The sequence below is a fragment of the Ambystoma mexicanum genome, chromosome 1p (genome assembly GCF_040938575.1).
Source record: "Ambystoma mexicanum isolate Mex_15411 chromosome 1p, UKY_AmexF1_1, whole genome shotgun sequence".
NCBI lineage: Eukaryota > Metazoa > Chordata > Amphibia > Caudata > Ambystomatidae > Ambystoma > Ambystoma mexicanum.
This window is the reverse complement of record NC_090921.1, coordinates 1,027,159,233-1,027,177,039: the sequence shown is the minus strand read 5'-3', so window position 1 is coordinate 1,027,177,039 and position 17,807 is coordinate 1,027,159,233. Positions and strand designations below refer to the sequence as shown.

General features: G+C 41.6%; 8 non-coding genes across 8 annotated transcripts; all 8 read left to right on the top strand.

Moving 5' to 3' along the window:
• Positions 1-112: 112 nt before the first annotated feature.
• Positions 113-198, top strand: TRNAY-GUA (transfer RNA tyrosine (anticodon GUA)). The gene is given in 2 exon segments: positions 113-149; positions 163-198. It is a non-coding gene; the product is annotated as a tRNA-Tyr (tRNA).
• A 560-nt stretch (positions 199-758) lies between these two features.
• On the top strand, positions 759-844 carry TRNAY-GUA (transfer RNA tyrosine (anticodon GUA)). The gene is given in 2 exon segments: positions 759-795; positions 809-844. It is a non-coding gene; the product is annotated as a tRNA-Tyr (tRNA).
• Positions 845-2,696: 1,852 nt separating this feature from the next.
• TRNAY-GUA (transfer RNA tyrosine (anticodon GUA)) lies at positions 2,697-2,782 on the top strand. Its single transcript is given in 2 exon segments — positions 2,697-2,733; positions 2,747-2,782. It is a non-coding gene; the product is annotated as a tRNA-Tyr (tRNA).
• A 2,453-nt stretch (positions 2,783-5,235) lies between these two features.
• Positions 5,236-5,321, top strand: TRNAY-GUA (transfer RNA tyrosine (anticodon GUA)). The gene is given in 2 exon segments: positions 5,236-5,272; positions 5,286-5,321. It is a non-coding gene; the product is annotated as a tRNA-Tyr (tRNA).
• Positions 5,322-7,173: 1,852 nt separating this feature from the next.
• On the top strand, positions 7,174-7,259 carry TRNAY-GUA (transfer RNA tyrosine (anticodon GUA)). The gene is given in 2 exon segments: positions 7,174-7,210; positions 7,224-7,259. It is a non-coding gene; the product is annotated as a tRNA-Tyr (tRNA).
• A 4,391-nt stretch (positions 7,260-11,650) lies between these two features.
• Positions 11,651-11,736, top strand: TRNAY-GUA (transfer RNA tyrosine (anticodon GUA)). Its single transcript is given in 2 exon segments — positions 11,651-11,687; positions 11,701-11,736. It is a non-coding gene; the product is annotated as a tRNA-Tyr (tRNA).
• Positions 11,737-13,543: 1,807 nt separating this feature from the next.
• TRNAY-GUA (transfer RNA tyrosine (anticodon GUA)) lies at positions 13,544-13,629 on the top strand. Its single transcript is given in 2 exon segments — positions 13,544-13,580; positions 13,594-13,629. It is a non-coding gene; the product is annotated as a tRNA-Tyr (tRNA).
• Positions 13,630-17,418: 3,789 nt separating this feature from the next.
• Positions 17,419-17,504, top strand: TRNAY-GUA (transfer RNA tyrosine (anticodon GUA)). Its single transcript is given in 2 exon segments — positions 17,419-17,455; positions 17,469-17,504. It is a non-coding gene; the product is annotated as a tRNA-Tyr (tRNA).
• The last annotated feature ends 303 nt before the right edge of the window (positions 17,505-17,807 follow it).

The following is a 17,807-nucleotide window of genomic DNA, read 5'->3' as shown; positions in this document are numbered from 1 at the left end:
GGAACCTCACAAGCCAAATTTGTAGTATTTTGCACGAATTGCAAGAGATGTTTACAAGTCGACGGTTGAAGTGGAAGCTCGTATTGAGTTTGCTAGAGAATGATTTGCCAAGCCTTCGATAGCTCAGTTGGTAGAGCGGAGGACTGTAGTGGTAAAACAGGCATCCTTAGGTCGCTGGTTCAAATCCGGCTCGAAGGACCATTGCCAAATGCACATTTTATTGAATACTTGGAAAGTAAAATACTTGGAAAGTAAAATAACAGACAATTTATAATTATATTATATTTCATCACTGAAAATAGATGCCTTTTGCTTTGAGGCTGTGGCCACGTTATTTTTCTGTCCGACACCAATCTTCGTTGGTTTCCTGTGAGGTATTTTGGATCCCCATCTCTTGCTATGAACTGACAAAACAGCAGAATCCCCTTGACAATCTTGATTTCTCAAGGGAAATGGGAGAACACTATACACCATCCAAGATATTAAAATATTGTCAAGGCCGAACACTGATGAATACTCTGAGGAGATGGCCTGCGAGGCGCCGCCTTTCAACTTTTCCTCCTTAGTATGGTGGTCAGTAACATGCGGGAGACCGCGGAGGGGGTCATTTTTTTAATTGTGAACTGATGTGCTTTTACTCAATTCGGGAACCTCACAAGCCAAATTTGTAGTATTTTGCACGAATTGCAAGAGATGTTTGAATGTCGACGGTTGAAGTGGAAGCTCGTATTGAGTTTGCTAGAGAATGATTTGCCAAGCCTTCGATAGCTCAGTTGGTAGAGCGGAGGACTGTAGTGGTAAAACAGGCATCCTTAGGTCGCTGGTTCAAATCCGGCTCGAAGGACCATTGCCAAATGCACATTTTATTGAATACTTGGAAAGTAAAATACTTGGAAAGTAAAATAACAGACAATTTATAATTATATTATATTTCATCACTGAAAATAGATGCCTTTTGCTTTGAGGCTGTGGCCACGTTATTTTTCTGTCCGACACCAATCTTCGTTGGTTTCCTGTGAGGTATTTTGGATCCCCATCTCTTGCTATGAACTGACAAAACAGCAGAATCCCCTTGACAATCTTGATTTCTCAAGGGAAATGGGAGAACACTATACACCATCCAAGATATTAAAATATTGTCAAGGCCGAACACTGATGAATACTCTGAGGAGATGGCCTGCGAGGCGCCGCCTTTCAACTTTTCCTCCTTAGTATGGTTGTCAGTAACATGCGGGAGACCGCGGAGGGGGTCATTTTTTTAATTGTGAACTGATGTGCTTTTACTCAATTCGGGATCCTCACAAGCCAAATTTGTAGTATTTTGCACGAATTGCAAGAGATGTTTGAATGTCGACGGTTGAAGTGGACGCTCGTATTGAGCTTGCTTGAGACTGATTTGCCAAGCCTTCGATAGCTCAGTTGGTAGAGCGGAGGACTGTAGTGGTAAAACAAGCATCCTTCGGTCGCTGGTTCAAACCTGGCTCGAAGGACTTTTGCCAAATGCACATTTTATTGAATACTTGGAAAGTAAAATACTTGGAAAGTAAAATAACAGACAATTTATAATTATATTATATTTCATCACTGAAAATAGATGCCTTTTGCTTTGAGGCTGTGGCCACGTTATTTTTCTGTCCGACACCAATCTTCGTTGGTTTCCTGTGAGGTGTTTTGGATCCCCATCTCTTGCTATGAACTGACAAAACAGCAGAATCCCCTTGACAATCTTGATTTCTCAAGGGAAATGGGAGAACACTATACACCATCCAAGATATTAAAATATTGTCAAGGCCGAACACTGATGAATACTCTGAGGAGATGGCCTGTGAGGCGCCGCCTTTCAACTTTTCCTCCTTAGTATGGTGGTCAGTAACATGCGGGAGACTGCGGAGGCGGTCATTTTTTTAATTGGGAACTGATATGCTTTTACTCAATTCGGGAACCTCACAAGCCAAATTTGTAGTATTTTGCACGAATTGCAAGAGATGTTTGCATATCGACGGTTGAAGTGGAAGCTCGAATTGCGCTTGCTAGAGAACGGTTTGCCAAGCCTTCGATAGCTCAGTTGGTAGAGCAGAGGACTGTAGTGGTAAAACAGGCATCCTTAGGTCGCTGGTTCAAATCCAGATTGAAGGACTTTTGCCAAATGCAAATTTTATTGAATACTTGGAAAGTAAAATACTTGGAAAATAAAATAACAGACAATTTATAATTATATTATATTTCCTCACTGAAAATAGATGCATTTTGCTTTGAGGCTGTGGCCACGTTATTTTTCTGTCCAACACGAATCTTCATTGGTTTCCTGTGAGGTGTTTTGGATCCCCATCTCTTGCTATGAACTGGCAAAACAGCAGAATCCCCTTGACAATCTTGATTTTTCAAGGGAAATGAGAGAACACTGTACACCATCCAAGATATTAAAATATTGTCAAGGCCCAACACGGCTGAATACTCTGAGGAGATGGCCTGTGAGGCGCCGCCTTTCAACTTTTCCCCCTTAGTATGGTGGTCAGTAACATGCGGGAGACTGCGGAGGGGGTCATTTTTTTAATTGGGAACTGATGTGCTTTTACTAAATTCGGGAACCTCACAAGCCAAATTTGTAGTATTTTGCACGAATTGCAAGAGATGTTTACAAGTCGACGGTTGAAGTGGAAGCTCGTATTGAGTTTGCTAGAGAATGATTTGCCAAGCCTTCGATAGCTCAGTTGGTAGAGCTGAGGACTGTAGTGGTAAAACAGGCATCCTTAGGTCGCTGGTTCAAATCCGGCTCGAAGGACTTTTGCCAAATGCACATTTTATTGAATACTTGGAAAGTAAAATACTTGGAAAATGACATAACAGACAATTTATAATTATATTATATTTCATCACTGAAAATAGATGCCTTTTGCTTTGAGGCTGTGGCCACATTATTTTTCTGTCCAACACCAATCTTCTTTGGTTTCCTGTGAGGTATTTTGGATCCCCATCTCTTGCTATGAACTGACAAAACAGCAGAATCCCCTTGACAATCTTGATTTCTCAAGGGAAATGGGAGAACACTATACACCATCCAAGATATTAAAATATTGTCAAGGCCGAACACTGATGAATACTCTGAGGAGATGGCCTGTGAGGCGCCGCCTTTCAACTTTTCCTCCTTAGTATGGTGGTCAGTAACATGCGGGAGACCGCGGAGGGGGTCATTTTTTTAATTGTGAACTGATGTGCTTTTACTCAATTCGGGAACCTCACAAGCCAAATTTGTAGTATTTTGCACGAATTGCAAGAGATGTTTGAATGTCGACGGTTGAAGTGGACGCTCGTATTGAGCTTGCTAGAGACTGATTTGCCAAGCCTTCGATAGCTCAGTTGGTAGAGCGGAGGACTGTAGTGGTAAAACAAGCATCCTTGGGTCGCTGGTTCAAACCCGGCTCAAAGGACTTTTGCCAAATGCACATTTTATTGAATACTTGGAAAGTAAAATACTTGGAAAGTAAAATAACAGACAATTTATAATTATATTATATTTCATCACTGAAAATAGATGCCTTTTGCTTTGAGGCTGTGGCCACGTTATTTTTCTGTCCGACACCAATCTTCGTTGGTTTCCTGTGAGGTGTTTTGGATCCCCATCTCTTGCTATGAACTGGCAAAACAGCAGAATCCCCTTGACAATCTTGATTTCTCAAGGGAAATGGGAGAACACTATACACCATCCAAGATATTAAAATATTGTCAAGGCCCAACACGGCTGAATACTCTGAGGAGATGGCCTGTGAGGCGCCGCCTTTCAACTTTTCCCCCTTAGTATGGTGGTCAGTAACATGCGGGAGACTGCTGAGGGGGTCATTTTTTTAATTGGGAACTGATGTGCTTTTACTCAATTCGGGAACCTCACAAGCCAAATTTGTAGTATTTTGCACGAATTGCAAGAGATGTTTGAATGTCGACGGTTGAAGTGGAAGCTCGTATTGAGCTTGCTAGAGACTGCTTTGCCAAGCCTTCGATAGCTCAGTTGGTAGAGCGGAGGACTGTAGTGGTAAAACAGGCATCCTTAGGTCGCTGGTTCAAATCCAGATTGAAGGACTTTTGCCAAATGCAAATTTTATTGAATACTTGGAAAGTAAAATACTTGGAAAATAAAATAACAGACAATTCATAATTATATTATATTTCATCACTGAAAATAGATGCCTTTTGCTTTGAGGCTGTGGCCACGTTATGTTTCTGTCCAACACCAATCTTCATTGGTTTCCTGTGAGGTGTTTTGGATCCCCATCTCTTGCTATGAACTGGCAAAACAGCAGAATCCCCTTGACAATTTTGATTTCTCAAGGGAAATGAGAGAACACTATACACCATCCAAGATATTAAAATATTGTCAAGGCCCAACACGGCTGAATACTCCGAGGAGATGGCCTGTGAGGCGCCGCCTTTCAACTTTTCCCCCTTAGTATGGTGGTCAGTAACATGCGGGAGACTGCGGAGGGGGTCATTTTTTTAATTGGGAACTGATGTGCTTTTACTGAATTCGGGAACCTCACAAGCCAAATTTGTAGTATTTTGCACGAATTGCAAGAGATGTTTACAAGTCGACGGTTGAAGTGGAAGCTCGTATTGAGTTTGATAGAGAATGATTTGCCAAGCCTTCGATATCTCGTCGCTGGTTCAAATCCGGCTCAAAGGACTTTTGCCAAATGCACATTTTATTGAATACTTGGAAAGTAAAATACTTGTAAAGTAAAATAACAGACAATTTATAATTATATTATATTTCATCACTGAAAATAGATGCCTTTTGCTTTGAGGCTGTGGCCACGTTATTTTTCTGTCCAACACGAATCTTCATTGGTTTCCTGTGAGGTGTTTTGGATCCCCATCTCTTGCTATGAACTGGCAAAACAGCAGAATCCCCTTGACAATCTTGATTTTTCAAGGGAAATGAGAGAACACTGTACACCATCCAAGATATTAAAATATTGTCAAGGCCCAACACGGCTGAATACTCTCAGGAGATGGCCTGTGAGGCGCCGCCTTTCAACTTTTCCCCCTTAGTATGGTGGTCAGTAACATGCGGGAGACTGCGGAGGGGGTCATTTTTTTAATTGGGAACTGATGTGCTTTTACTAAATTCGGGAACCTCACAAGCCAAATTTGTAGTATTTTGCACGAATTGCAAGAGATGTTTACAAGTCGACGGTTGAAGTGGAAGCTCGTATTGAGTTTGCTAGAGAATGATTTGCCAAGCCTTCGATAGCTCAGTTGGTAGAGCGGAGGACTGTAGTGGTAAAACAGGCATCCTTAGGTCGCTGGTTCAAATCCGGCTCGAAGGACCATTGCCAAATGCACATTTTATTGAATACTTGGAAAGTAAAATACTTGGAAAGTAAAATAACAGACAATTTATAATTATATTATATTTCATCACTGAAAATAGATGCCTTTTGCTTTGAGGCTGTGGCCACGTTATTTTTCTGTCCGACACCAATCTTCGTTGGTTTCCTGTGAGGTATTTTGGATCCCCATCTCTTGCTATGAACTGACAAAACAGCAGAATCCCCTTGACAATCTTGATTTCTCAAGGGAAATGGGAGAACACTATACACCATCCAAGATATTAAAATATTGTCAAGGCCGAACACTGATGAATACTCTGAGGAGATGGCCTGCGAGGCGCCGCCTTTCAACTTTTCCTCCTTAGTATGGTTGTCAGTAACATGCGGGAGACCGCGGAGGGGGTCATTTTTTTAATTGTGAACTGATGTGCTTTTACTCAATTCGGGATCCTCACAAGCCAAATTTGTAGTATTTTGCACGAATTGCAAGAGATGTTTGAATGTCGACGGTTGAAGTGGACGCTCGTATTGAGCTTGCTTGAGACTGATTTGCCAAGCCTTCGATAGCTCAGTTGGTAGAGCGGAGGACTGTAGTGGTAAAACAAGCATCCTTCGGTCGCTGGTTCAAACCTGGCTCGAAGGACTTTTGCCAAATGCACATTTTATTGAATACTTGGAAAGTAAAATACTTGGAAAGTAAAATAACAGACAATTTATAATTATATTATATTTCATCACTGAAAATAGATGCCTTTTGCTTTGAGGCTGTGGCCACGTTATTTTTCTGTCCGACACCAATCTTCGTTGGTTTCCTGTGAGGTGTTTTGGATCCCCATCTCTTGCTATGAACTGACAAAACAGCAGAATCCCCTTGACAATCTTGATTTCTCAAGGGAAATGGGAGAACACTATACACCATCCAAGATATTAAAATATTGTCAAGGCCGAACACTGATGAATACTCTGAGGAGATGGCCTGTGAGGCGCCGCCTTTCAACTTTTCCTCCTTAGTATGGTGGTCAGTAACATGCGGGAGACTGCGGAGGCGGTCATTTTTTTAATTGGGAACTGATATGCTTTTACTCAATTCGGGAACCTCACAAGCCAAATTTGTAGTATTTTGCACGAATTGCAAGAGATGTTTGCATATCGACGGTTGAAGTGGAAGCTCGAATTGCGCTTGCTAGAGAACGGTTTGCCAAGCCTTCGATAGCTCAGTTGGTAGAGCAGAGGACTGTAGTGGTAAAACAGGCATCCTTAGGTCGCTGGTTCAAATCCAGATTGAAGGACTTTTGCCAAATGCAAATTTTATTGAATACTTGGAAAGTAAAATACTTGGAAAATAAAATAACAGACAATTTATAATTATATTATATTTCCTCACTGAAAATAGATGCATTTTGCTTTGAGGCTGTGGCCACGTTATTTTTCTGTCCAACACGAATCTTCATTGGTTTCCTGTGAGGTGTTTTGGATCCCCATCTCTTGCTATGAACTGGCAAAACAGCAGAATCCCCTTGACAATCTTGATTTTTCAAGGGAAATGAGAGAACACTGTACACCATCCAAGATATTAAAATATTGTCAAGGCCCAACACGGCTGAATACTCTGAGGAGATGGCCTGTGAGGCGCCGCCTTTCAACTTTTCCCCCTTAGTATGGTGGTCAGTAACATGCGGGAGACTGCGGAGGGGGTCATTTTTTTAATTGGGAACTGATGTGCTTTTACTAAATTCGGGAACCTCACAAGCCAAATTTGTAGTATTTTGCACGAATTGCAAGAGATGTTTACAAGTCGACGGTTGAAGTGGAAGCTCGTATTGAGTTTGCTAGAGAATGATTTGCCAAGCCTTCGATAGCTCAGTTGGTAGAGCGGAGGACTGTAGTGGTAAAACAGGCATCCTTAGGTCGCTGGTTCAAATCCGGCTCGAAGGACCATTGCCAAATGCACATTTTATTGAATACTTGGAAAGTAAAATACTTGGAAAGTAAAATAACAGACAATTTATAATTATATTATATTTCATCACTGAAAATAGATGCCTTTTGCTTTGAGGCTGTGGCCACGTTATTTTTCTGTCCGACACCAATCTTCGTTGGTTTCCTGTGAGGTATTTTGGATCCCCATCTCTTGCTATGAACTGACAAAACAGCAGAATCCCCTTGACAATCTTGATTTCTCAAGGGAAATGGGAGAACACTATACACCATCCAAGATATTAAAATATTGTCAAGGCCGAACACTGATGAATACTCTGAGGAGATGGCCTGCGAGGCGCCGCCTTTCAACTTTTCCTCCTTAGTATGGTGGTCAGTAACATGCGGGAGACCGCGGAGGGGGTCATTTTTTTAATTGTGAACTGATGTGCTTTTACTCAATTCGGGAACCTCACAAGCCAAATTTGTAGTATTTTGCACGAATTGCAAGAGATGTTTGAATGTCGACGGTTGAAGTGGACGCTCGTATTGAGCTTGCTAGAGACTGATTTGCCAAGCCTTCGATAGCTCAGTTGGTAGAGCGGAGGACTGTAGTGGTAAAACAAGCATCCTTCGGTCGCTGGTTCAAACCTGGCTCGAAGGACTTTTGCCAAATGCACATTTTATTGAATACTTGGAAAGTAAAATACTTGGAAAGTAAAATAACAGACAATTTATAATTATATTATATTTCATCACTGAAAATAGATGCCTTTTGCTTTGAGGCTGTGGCCACGTTATTTTTCTGTCCGACACCAATCTTCGTTGGTTTCCTGTGAGGTGTTTTGGATCCCCATCTCTTGCTATGAACTGACAAAACAGCAGAATCCCCTTGACAATCTTGATTTCTCAAGGGAAATGGGAGAACACTATACACCATCCAAGATATTAAAATATTGTCAAGGCCGAACACTGATGAATACTCTGAGGAGATGGCCTGTGAGGCGCCGCCTTTCAACTTTTCCTCCTTAGTATGGTGGTCAGTAACATGCGGGAGACTGCGGAGGCGGTCATTTTTTTAATTGGGAACTGATATGCTTTTACTCAATTCGGGAACCTCACAAGCCAAATTTGTAGTATTTTGCACGAATTGCAAGAGATGTTTGCATATCGACGGTTGAAGTGGAAGCTCGAATTGCGCTTGCTAGAGAACGGTTTGCCAAGCCTTCGATAGCTCAGTTGGTAGAGCAGAGGACTGTAGTGGTAAAACAGGCATCCTTAGGTCGCTGGTTCAAATCCAGATTGAAGGACTTTTGCCAAATGCAAATTTTATTGAATACTTGGAAAGTAAAATACTTGGAAAATAAAATAACAGACAATTTATAATTATATTATATTTCATCACTGAAAATAGATGCCTTTTGCTTTGAGGCTGTGGCCACGTTATGTTTCTGTCCAACACCAATCTTCATTGGTTTCCTGTGAGGTGTTTTGGATCCCCATCTCTTGCTATGAACTGGCAAAACAGCAGAATCCCCTTGACAATCTTGATTTCTCAAGGGAAATGAGAGAACACTATACACCATCCAAGATATTAAAATATTGTCAAGGCCCAACACGGCTGAATACTCAGAGGAGATGGCCTGTGAGGCGCCGCCTTTCGACTTTTCCCCCTTAGTATGGTGGTCAGTAAAATGCGGGAGACTGCGGAGGGGGTCATTTTTTTAATTGGGAACTGATGTGCTTTTACTCAATTCGGGAACCTCTCAAGCCAAATTTGTAGTATTTTGCACGAATTGCAAGAGATGTTTACAAGTCGACGGTTGAAGTGGAAGCTCGTATTGAGTTTGCTAGAGAATGATTTGCCAAGACTTCGATAGCTCAGTTGGTAGAGCTGAGGACTGTAGTGGTAAAACAGGCATCCTTAGGTCGCTGGTTCAAATCCGGCTCGAAGGACTTTTGCCAAATGCACATTTTATTGAATACTTGGAAAGTAAAATACTTGGAAAATGACATAACAGACAATTTATAATTATATTATATTTCATCACTGAAAATAGATGCCTTTTGCTTTGAGGCTGTGGCCACATTATTTTTCTGTCCAACACCAATCTTCTTTGGTTTCCTGTGAGGTATTTTGGATCCCCATCTCTTGCTATGAACTGACAAAACAGCAGAATCCCCTTGACAATCTTGATTTCTCAAGGGAAATGGGAGAACACTATACACCATCCAAGATATTAAAATATTGTCAAGGCCGAACACTGATGAATACTCTGAGGAGATGGCCTGTGAGGCGCCGCCTTTCAACTTTTCCTCCTTAGTATGGTGGTCAGTAACATGCGGGAGACCGCGGAGGGGGTCATTTTTTTAATTGTGAACTGATGTGCTTTTACTCAATTCGGGAACCTCACAAGCCAAATTTGTAGTATTTTGCACGAATTGCAAGAGATGTTTGAATGTCGACGGTTGAAGTGGACGCTCGTATTGAGCTTGCTAGAGACTGATTTGCCAAGCCTTCGATAGCTCAGTTGGTAGAGCGGAGGACTGTAGTGGTAAAACAAGCATCCTTGGGTCGCTGGTTCAAACCCGGCTCAAAGGACTTTTGCCAAATGCACATTTTATTGAATACTTGGAAAGTAAAATACTTGGAAAGTAAAATAACAGACAATTTATAATTATATTATATTTCATCACTGAAAATAGATGCCTTTTGCTTTGAGGCTGTGGCCACGTTATTTTTCTGTCCGACACCAATCTTCGTTGGTTTCCTGTGAGGTGTTTTGGATCCCCATCTCTTGCTATGAACTGGCAAAACAGCAGAATCCCCTTGACAATCTTGATTTCTCAAGGGAAATGGGAGAACACTATACACCATCCAAGATATTAAAATATTGTCAAGGCCCAACACGGCTGAATACTCTGAGGAGATGGCCTGTGAGGCGCCGCCTTTCAACTTTTCCCCCTTAGTATGGTGGTCAGTAACATGCGGGAGACTGCTGAGGGGGTCATTTTTTTAATTGGGAACTGATGTGCTTTTACTCAATTCGGGAACCTCACAAGCCAAATTTGTAGTATTTTGCACGAATTGCAAGAGATGTTTGAATGTCGACGGTTGAAGTGGAAGCTCGTATTGAGCTTGCTAGAGACTGCTTTGCCAAGCCTTCGATAGCTCAGTTGGTAGAGCGGAGGACTGTAGTGGTAAAACAGGCATCCTTAGGTCGCTGGTTCAAATCCAGATTGAAGGACTTTTGCCAAATGCAAATTTTATTGAATACTTGGAAAGTAAAATACTTGGAAAATAAAATAACAGACAATTCATAATTATATTATATTTCATCACTGAAAATAGATGCCTTTTGCTTTGAGGCTGTGGCCACGTTATGTTTCTGTCCAACACCAATCTTCATTGGTTTCCTGTGAGGTGTTTTGGATCCCCATCTCTTGCTATGAACTGGCAAAACAGCAGAATCCCCTTGACAATTTTGATTTCTCAAGGGAAATGAGAGAACACTATACACCATCCAAGATATTAAAATATTGTCAAGGCCCAACACGGCTGAATACTCCGAGGAGATGGCCTGTGAGGCGCCGCCTTTCAACTTTTCCCCCTTAGTATGGTGGTCAGTAACATGCGGGAGACTGCGGAGGGGGTCATTTTTTTAATTGGGAACTGATGTGCTTTTACTGAATTCGGGAACCTCACAAGCCAAATTTGTAGTATTTTGCACGAATTGCAAGAGATGTTTACAAGTCGACGGTTGAAGTGGAAGCTCGTATTGAGTTTGATAGAGAATGATTTGCCAAGCCTTCGATATCTCGTCGCTGGTTCAAATCCGGCTCAAAGGACTTTTGCCAAATGCACATTTTATTGAATACTTGGAAAGTAAAATACTTGTAAAGTAAAATAACAGACAATTTATAATTATATTATATTTCATCACTGAAAATAGATGCCTTTTGCTTTGAGGCTGTGGCCACGTTATTTTTCTGTCCAACACGAATCTTCATTGGTTTCCTGTGAGGTGTTTTGGATCCCCATCTCTTGCTATGAACTGGCAAAACAGCAGAATCCCCTTGACAATCTTGATTTTTCAAGGGAAATGAGAGAACACTGTACACCATCCAAGATATTAAAATATTGTCAAGGCCCAACACGGCTGAATACTCTCAGGAGATGGCCTGTGAGGCGCCGCCTTTCAACTTTTCCCCCTTAGTATGGTGGTCAGTAACATGCGGGAGACTGCGGAGGGGGTCATTTTTTTAATTGGGAACTGATGTGCTTTTACTAAATTCGGGAACCTCACAAGCCAAATTTGTAGTATTTTGCACGAATTGCAAGAGATGTTTACAAGTCGACGGTTGAAGTGGAAGCTCGTATTGAGTTTGCTAGAGAATGATTTGCCAAGCCTTCGATAGCTCAGTTGGTAGAGCGGAGGACTGTAGTGGTAAAACAGGCATCCTTAGGTCGCTGGTTCAAATCCGGCTCGAAGGACCATTGCCAAATGCACATTTTATTGAATACTTGGAAAGTAAAATACTTGGAAAGTAAAATAACAGACAATTTATAATTATATTATATTTCATCACTGAAAATAGATGCCTTTTGCTTTGAGGCTGTGGCCACGTTATTTTTCTGTCCGACACCAATCTTCGTTGGTTTCCTGTGAGGTATTTTGGATCCCCATCTCTTGCTATGAACTGACAAAACAGCAGAATCCCCTTGACAATCTTGATTTCTCAAGGGAAATGGGAGAACACTATACACCATCCAAGATATTAAAATATTGTCAAGGCCGAACACTGATGAATACTCTGAGGAGATGGCCTGCGAGGCGCCGCCTTTCAACTTTTCCTCCTTAGTATGGTGGTCAGTAACATGCGGGAGACCGCGGAGGGGGTCATTTTTTTAATTGTGAACTGATGTGCTTTTACTCAATTCGGGAACCTCACAAGCCAAATTTGTAGTATTTTGCACGAATTGCAAGAGATGTTTGAATGTCGACGGTTGAAGTGGACGCTCGTATTGAGCTTGCTAGAGACTGATTTGCCAAGCCTTCGATAGCTCAGTTGGTAGAGCGGAGGACTGTAGTGGTAAAACAAGCATCCTTCGGTCGCTGGTTCAAACCTGGCTCGAAGGACTTTTGCCAAATGCACATTTTATTGAATACTTGGAAAGTAAAATACTTGGAAAGTAAAATAACAGACAATTTATAATTATATTATATTTCATCACTGAAAATAGATGCCTTTTGCTTTGAGGCTGTGGCCACGTTATTTTTCTGTCCGACACCAATCTTCGTTGGTTTCCTGTGAGGTGTTTTGGATCCCCATCTCTTGCTATGAACTGACAAAACAGCAGAATCCCCTTGACAATCTTGATTTCTCAAGGGAAATGAGAGAACACTGTACACCATCCAAGATATTAAAATATTGTCAAGGTCCAACACGGCTGAATACTCTGAGGAGATGGCCTGTGAGGCGCCGCCTTTCAACTTTTCCCCCTTAGTATGGTGGTCAGTAACATGCGGGAGACTGCGGAGGGGGTCATTTTTTTAATTGGGAACTGATGTGCTTTTACTGAATTCGGGAACCTCACAAGCCAAATTTGTAGTATTTTGCACGAATTGCAAGAGATGTTTACAAGTCGACGGTTGAAGTGGAAGCTCGTATTGAGTTTGATAGAGAATGATTTGCCAAGCCTTCGATATCTCGTCGCTGGTTCAAATCCGGCTCAAAGGACTTTTGCCAAATGCACATTTTATTGAATACTTGGAAAGTAAAATACTTGTAAAGTAAAATAACAGACAATTTATAATTATATTATATTTCATCACTGAAAATAGATGCCTTTTGCTTTGAGGCTGTGGCCACGTTATTTTTCTGTCCAACACGAATCTTCATTGGTTTCCTGTGAGGTGTTTTGGATCCCCATCTCTTGCTATGAACTGGCAAAACAGCAGAATCCCCTTGACAATCTTGATTTTTCAAGGGAAATGAGAGAACACTGTACACCATCCAAGATATTAAAATATTGTCAAGGCCCAACACGGCTGAATACTCTCAGGAGATGGCCTGTGAGGCGCCGCCTTTCAACTTTTCCCCCTTAGTATGGTGGTCAGTAACATGCGGGAGACTGCGGAGGGGGTCATTTTTTTAATTGGGAACTGATGTGCTTTTACTAAATTCGGGAACCTCACAAGCCAAATTTGTAGTATTTTGCACGAATTGCAAGAGATGTTTACAAGTCGACGGTTGAAGTGGAAGCTCGTATTGAGTTTGCTAGAGAATGATTTGCCAAGCCTTCGATAGCTCAGTTGGTAGAGCGGAGGACTGTAGTGGTAAAACAGGCATCCTTAGGTCGCTGGTTCAAATCCGGCTCGAAGGACCATTGCCAAATGCACATTTTATTGAATACTTGGAAAGTAAAATACTTGGAAAGTAAAATAACAGACAATTTATAATTATATTATATTTCATCACTGAAAATAGATGCCTTTTGCTTTGAGGCTGTGGCCACGTTATTTTTCTGTCCGACACCAATCTTCGTTGGTTTCCTGTGAGGTATTTTGGATCCCCATCTCTTGCTATGAACTGACAAAACAGCAGAATCCCCTTGACAATCTTGATTTCTCAAGGGAAATGGGAGAACACTATACACCATCCAAGATATTAAAATATTGTCAAGGCCGAACACTGATGAATACTCTGAGGAGATGGCCTGCGAGGCGCCGCCTTTCAACTTTTCCTCCTTAGTATGGTTGTCAGTAACATGCGGGAGACCGCGGAGGGGGTCATTTTTTTAATTGTGAACTGATGTGCTTTTACTCAATTCGGGATCCTCACAAGCCAAATTTGTAGTATTTTGCACGAATTGCAAGAGATGTTTGAATGTCGACGGTTGAAGTGGACGCTCGTATTGAGCTTGCTTGAGACTGATTTGCCAAGCCTTCGATAGCTCAGTTGGTAGAGCGGAGGACTGTAGTGGTAAAACAAGCATCCTTCGGTCGCTGGTTCAAACCTGGCTCGAAGGACTTTTGCCAAATGCACATTTTATTGAATACTTGGAAAGTAAAATACTTGGAAAGTAAAATAACAGACAATTTATAATTATATTATATTTCATCACTGAAAATAGATGCCTTTTGCTTTGAGGCTGTGGCCACGTTATTTTTCTGTCCGACACCAATCTTCGTTGGTTTCCTGTGAGGTGTTTTGGATCCCCATCTCTTGCTATGAACTGACAAAACAGCAGAATCCCCTTGACAATCTTGATTTCTCAAGGGAAATGGGAGAACACTATACACCATCCAAGATATTAAAATATTGTCAAGGCCGAACACTGATGAATACTCTGAGGAGATGGCCTGTGAGGCGCCGCCTTTCAACTTTTCCTCCTTAGTATGGTGGTCAGTAACATGCGGGAGACTGCGGAGGCGGTCATTTTTTTAATTGGGAACTGATATGCTTTTACTCAATTCGGGAACCTCACAAGCCAAATTTGTAGTATTTTGCACGAATTGCAAGAGATGTTTGCATATCGACGGTTGAAGTGGAAGCTCGAATTGCGCTTGCTAGAGAACGGTTTGCCAAGCCTTCGATAGCTCAGTTGGTAGAGCAGAGGACTGTAGTGGTAAAACAGGCATCCTTAGGTCGCTGGTTCAAATCCAGATTGAAGGACTTTTGCCAAATGCAAATTTTATTGAATACTTGGAAAGTAAAATACTTGGAAAATAAAATAACAGACAATTTATAATTATATTATATTTCATCACTGAAAATAGATGCCTTTTGCTTTGAGGCTGTGGCCACGTTATGTTTCTGTCCAACACCAATCTTCATTGGTTTCCTGTGAGGTGCTTTGGATCCCCATCTCTTGCTATGAACTGGCAAAACAGCAGAATCCCCTTGACAATCTTGATTTCTCAAGGGAAATGAGAGAACACTATACACCATCCAAGATATTAAAATATTGTCAAGGCCCAACACGGCTGAATACTCAGAGGAGATGGCCTGTGAGGCGCCGCCTTTCGACTTTTCCCCCTTAGTATGGTGGTCAGTAAAATGCGGGAGACTGCGGAGGGGGTCATTTTTTTAATTGGGAACTGATGTGCTTTTACTCAATTCGGGAACCTCTCAAGCCAAATTTGTAGTATTTTGCACGAATTGCAAGAGATGTTTACAAGTCGACGGTTGAAGTGGAAGCTCGTATTGAGTTTGCTAGAGAATGATTTGCCAAGACTTCGATAGCTCAGTTGGTAGAGCCGAGGACTGTAGTGGTAAAACAGGCATCCTTAGGTCGCTGGTTCAAATCCGGCTCGAAGGACTTTTGCCAAATGCACATTTTATTGAATACTTGGAAAGTAAAATACTTGGAAAATGACATAACAGACAATTTATAATTATATTATATTTCATCACTGAAAATAGATGCCTTTTGCTTTGAGGCTGTGGCCACATTATTTTTCTGTCCAACACCAATCTTCGTTGGTTTCCTGTGAGGTATTTTGGATCCCCATCTCTTGCTATGAACTGACAAAACAGCAGAATCCCCTTGACAATCTTGATTTCTCAAGGGAAATGGGAGAACACTATACACCATCCAAGATATTAAAATATTGTCAAGGCCGAACACTGATGAATACTCTCAGGAGATGGCCTGTGAGGCGCCGCCTTTCAACTTTTCCCCCTTAGTATGGTGGTCAGTAACATGCGGGAGACTGCGGAGGGGGTCATTTTTTTAATTGGGAACTGATGTGCTTTTACTCAATTCGGGAACCTCACAAGCCAAATTTGTAGTATTTTGCACGAATTGCAAGAGATGTTTGCATGTCGACGGTTGAAGTGGAAGCTCGTATTGAGTTTGCTAGAGTTGTTTTGCCAAGCCTTCGATAGCTCAGTTGGTAGAGGGGAGGACTGTAGTGGTAAAACAGGCATCCTTAGGTGGCTGGTTCAAATCCGGCTCAAAGGACTTTTGCCAAATGCACATTTTATTGAATACTTGGAAAGTAAAATACTTGGAAAGTAAAATAACAGACAATTTATAATTATATTATATTTCATCACTGAAAATAGATGCCTTTTGCTTTGAGGCTGTGGCCACGTTATTTTTCTGTCCAACACGAATCTTCATTGGTTTCCTGTCAGGTGTTTTGGATCCCCATCTCTTGCTATGAACTGGCAAAACAGCAGAATCCCCTTGACAATCTTGATTTCTCAAGGGAAATGAGAGAACACTATACACCATCCAAGATATTAAAATATTGTCAAGACCCAACACGGCTGAATACTCTGAGGAGATGGCCTGTGAGGCGCCGCCTTTCAACTTTTCCCCCTTAGCATGGTGGTCATTAACATGCGGGAGACTGCGGAGGGGGTCATTTTTTTAATTGGGAACTGATGTGCTTTTACTCAATTCGGGAACCTCACAAGCCAAATTTGTAGTATTTTGCACGAATTGCAAGAGATGTTTACAAGTCGACGGTTGAAGTGGAAGCTCGTATTGAGTTTGCTAGAGAATGATTTGCCAAGCCTTCGAAAGCTCAGTTGGTAGAGCTGCGGACTGTAGTGGTAAAACAGGCATCCTTAGGTCGCTGGTTCAAATCCGGCTCGAAGGACTTTTGCCAAATGCAAATTTTATTGAATACTTGGAAAGTAAAATACTTGGAAAATAAAATAACAGACAATTTATAATTATATTATATTTCATCACTGAAAATAGATGCCTTTTGCTTTGAGGCTGTGGCCACGTTATGTTTCTGTCCAACACCAATCTTCATTGGTTTCCTGTGAGGTGTTTCGGATCCCCATCTCTTGCTATGAACTGGCAAAACAGCAGAATCCCCTTGACAATCTTGATTTCTCAAGGGAAATGAGAGAACAGTATACACCATCCAAGATATTAAAATATTGTCAAGAACCAACACGGCTGAATACTCTGAGGAGATGGCCTGTGAGGCGCCGCCTTTCAACTTTTCCCCCTTAGTATGGTGGTCAGTAACATGCGGGAGACTGCGGAGGGGGTCATTTTTTTAATTGGGAACTGATGTGCTTTTACTCAATTTGGGAACCTCACAAGCCAAATTTGTAGTATTTTGCACGAATTGCAAGAGATGTTTGAATGTCGACGGTTGAAGTGGAAGCTCGTATTGAGCTTGCTAGAGACTGCTTTGCCAAGCCTTCGATAGCTCAGTTGGTAGAGCGGAGGACTGTAGTGGTAAAACAGGCATCCTTAGGTCGCTGGTTCAAATCCGGCTCGAAGGACTTTTGCCAAATGCACATTTTATTGAATACTTGGAAAGTAAAATACTTGGAAAGTAAAATAACAGACAATTTATAATTATGTTATATTTCATCACTGAAAATAGATGCCTTTTGCTTTGAGGCTGTGGCCACGTTATTTTTCTGTCCGACACCAATCTTCGTTGGTTTCCTGTGAGGTATTTTGGATCCCCATCTCTTGCTATGAACTGACAAAACAGCAGAATCCCCTTGACAATCTTGATTTCTCAAGGGAAATGGGAGAACACTATACACCATCCAAGATATTAAAATATTGTCAAGGCC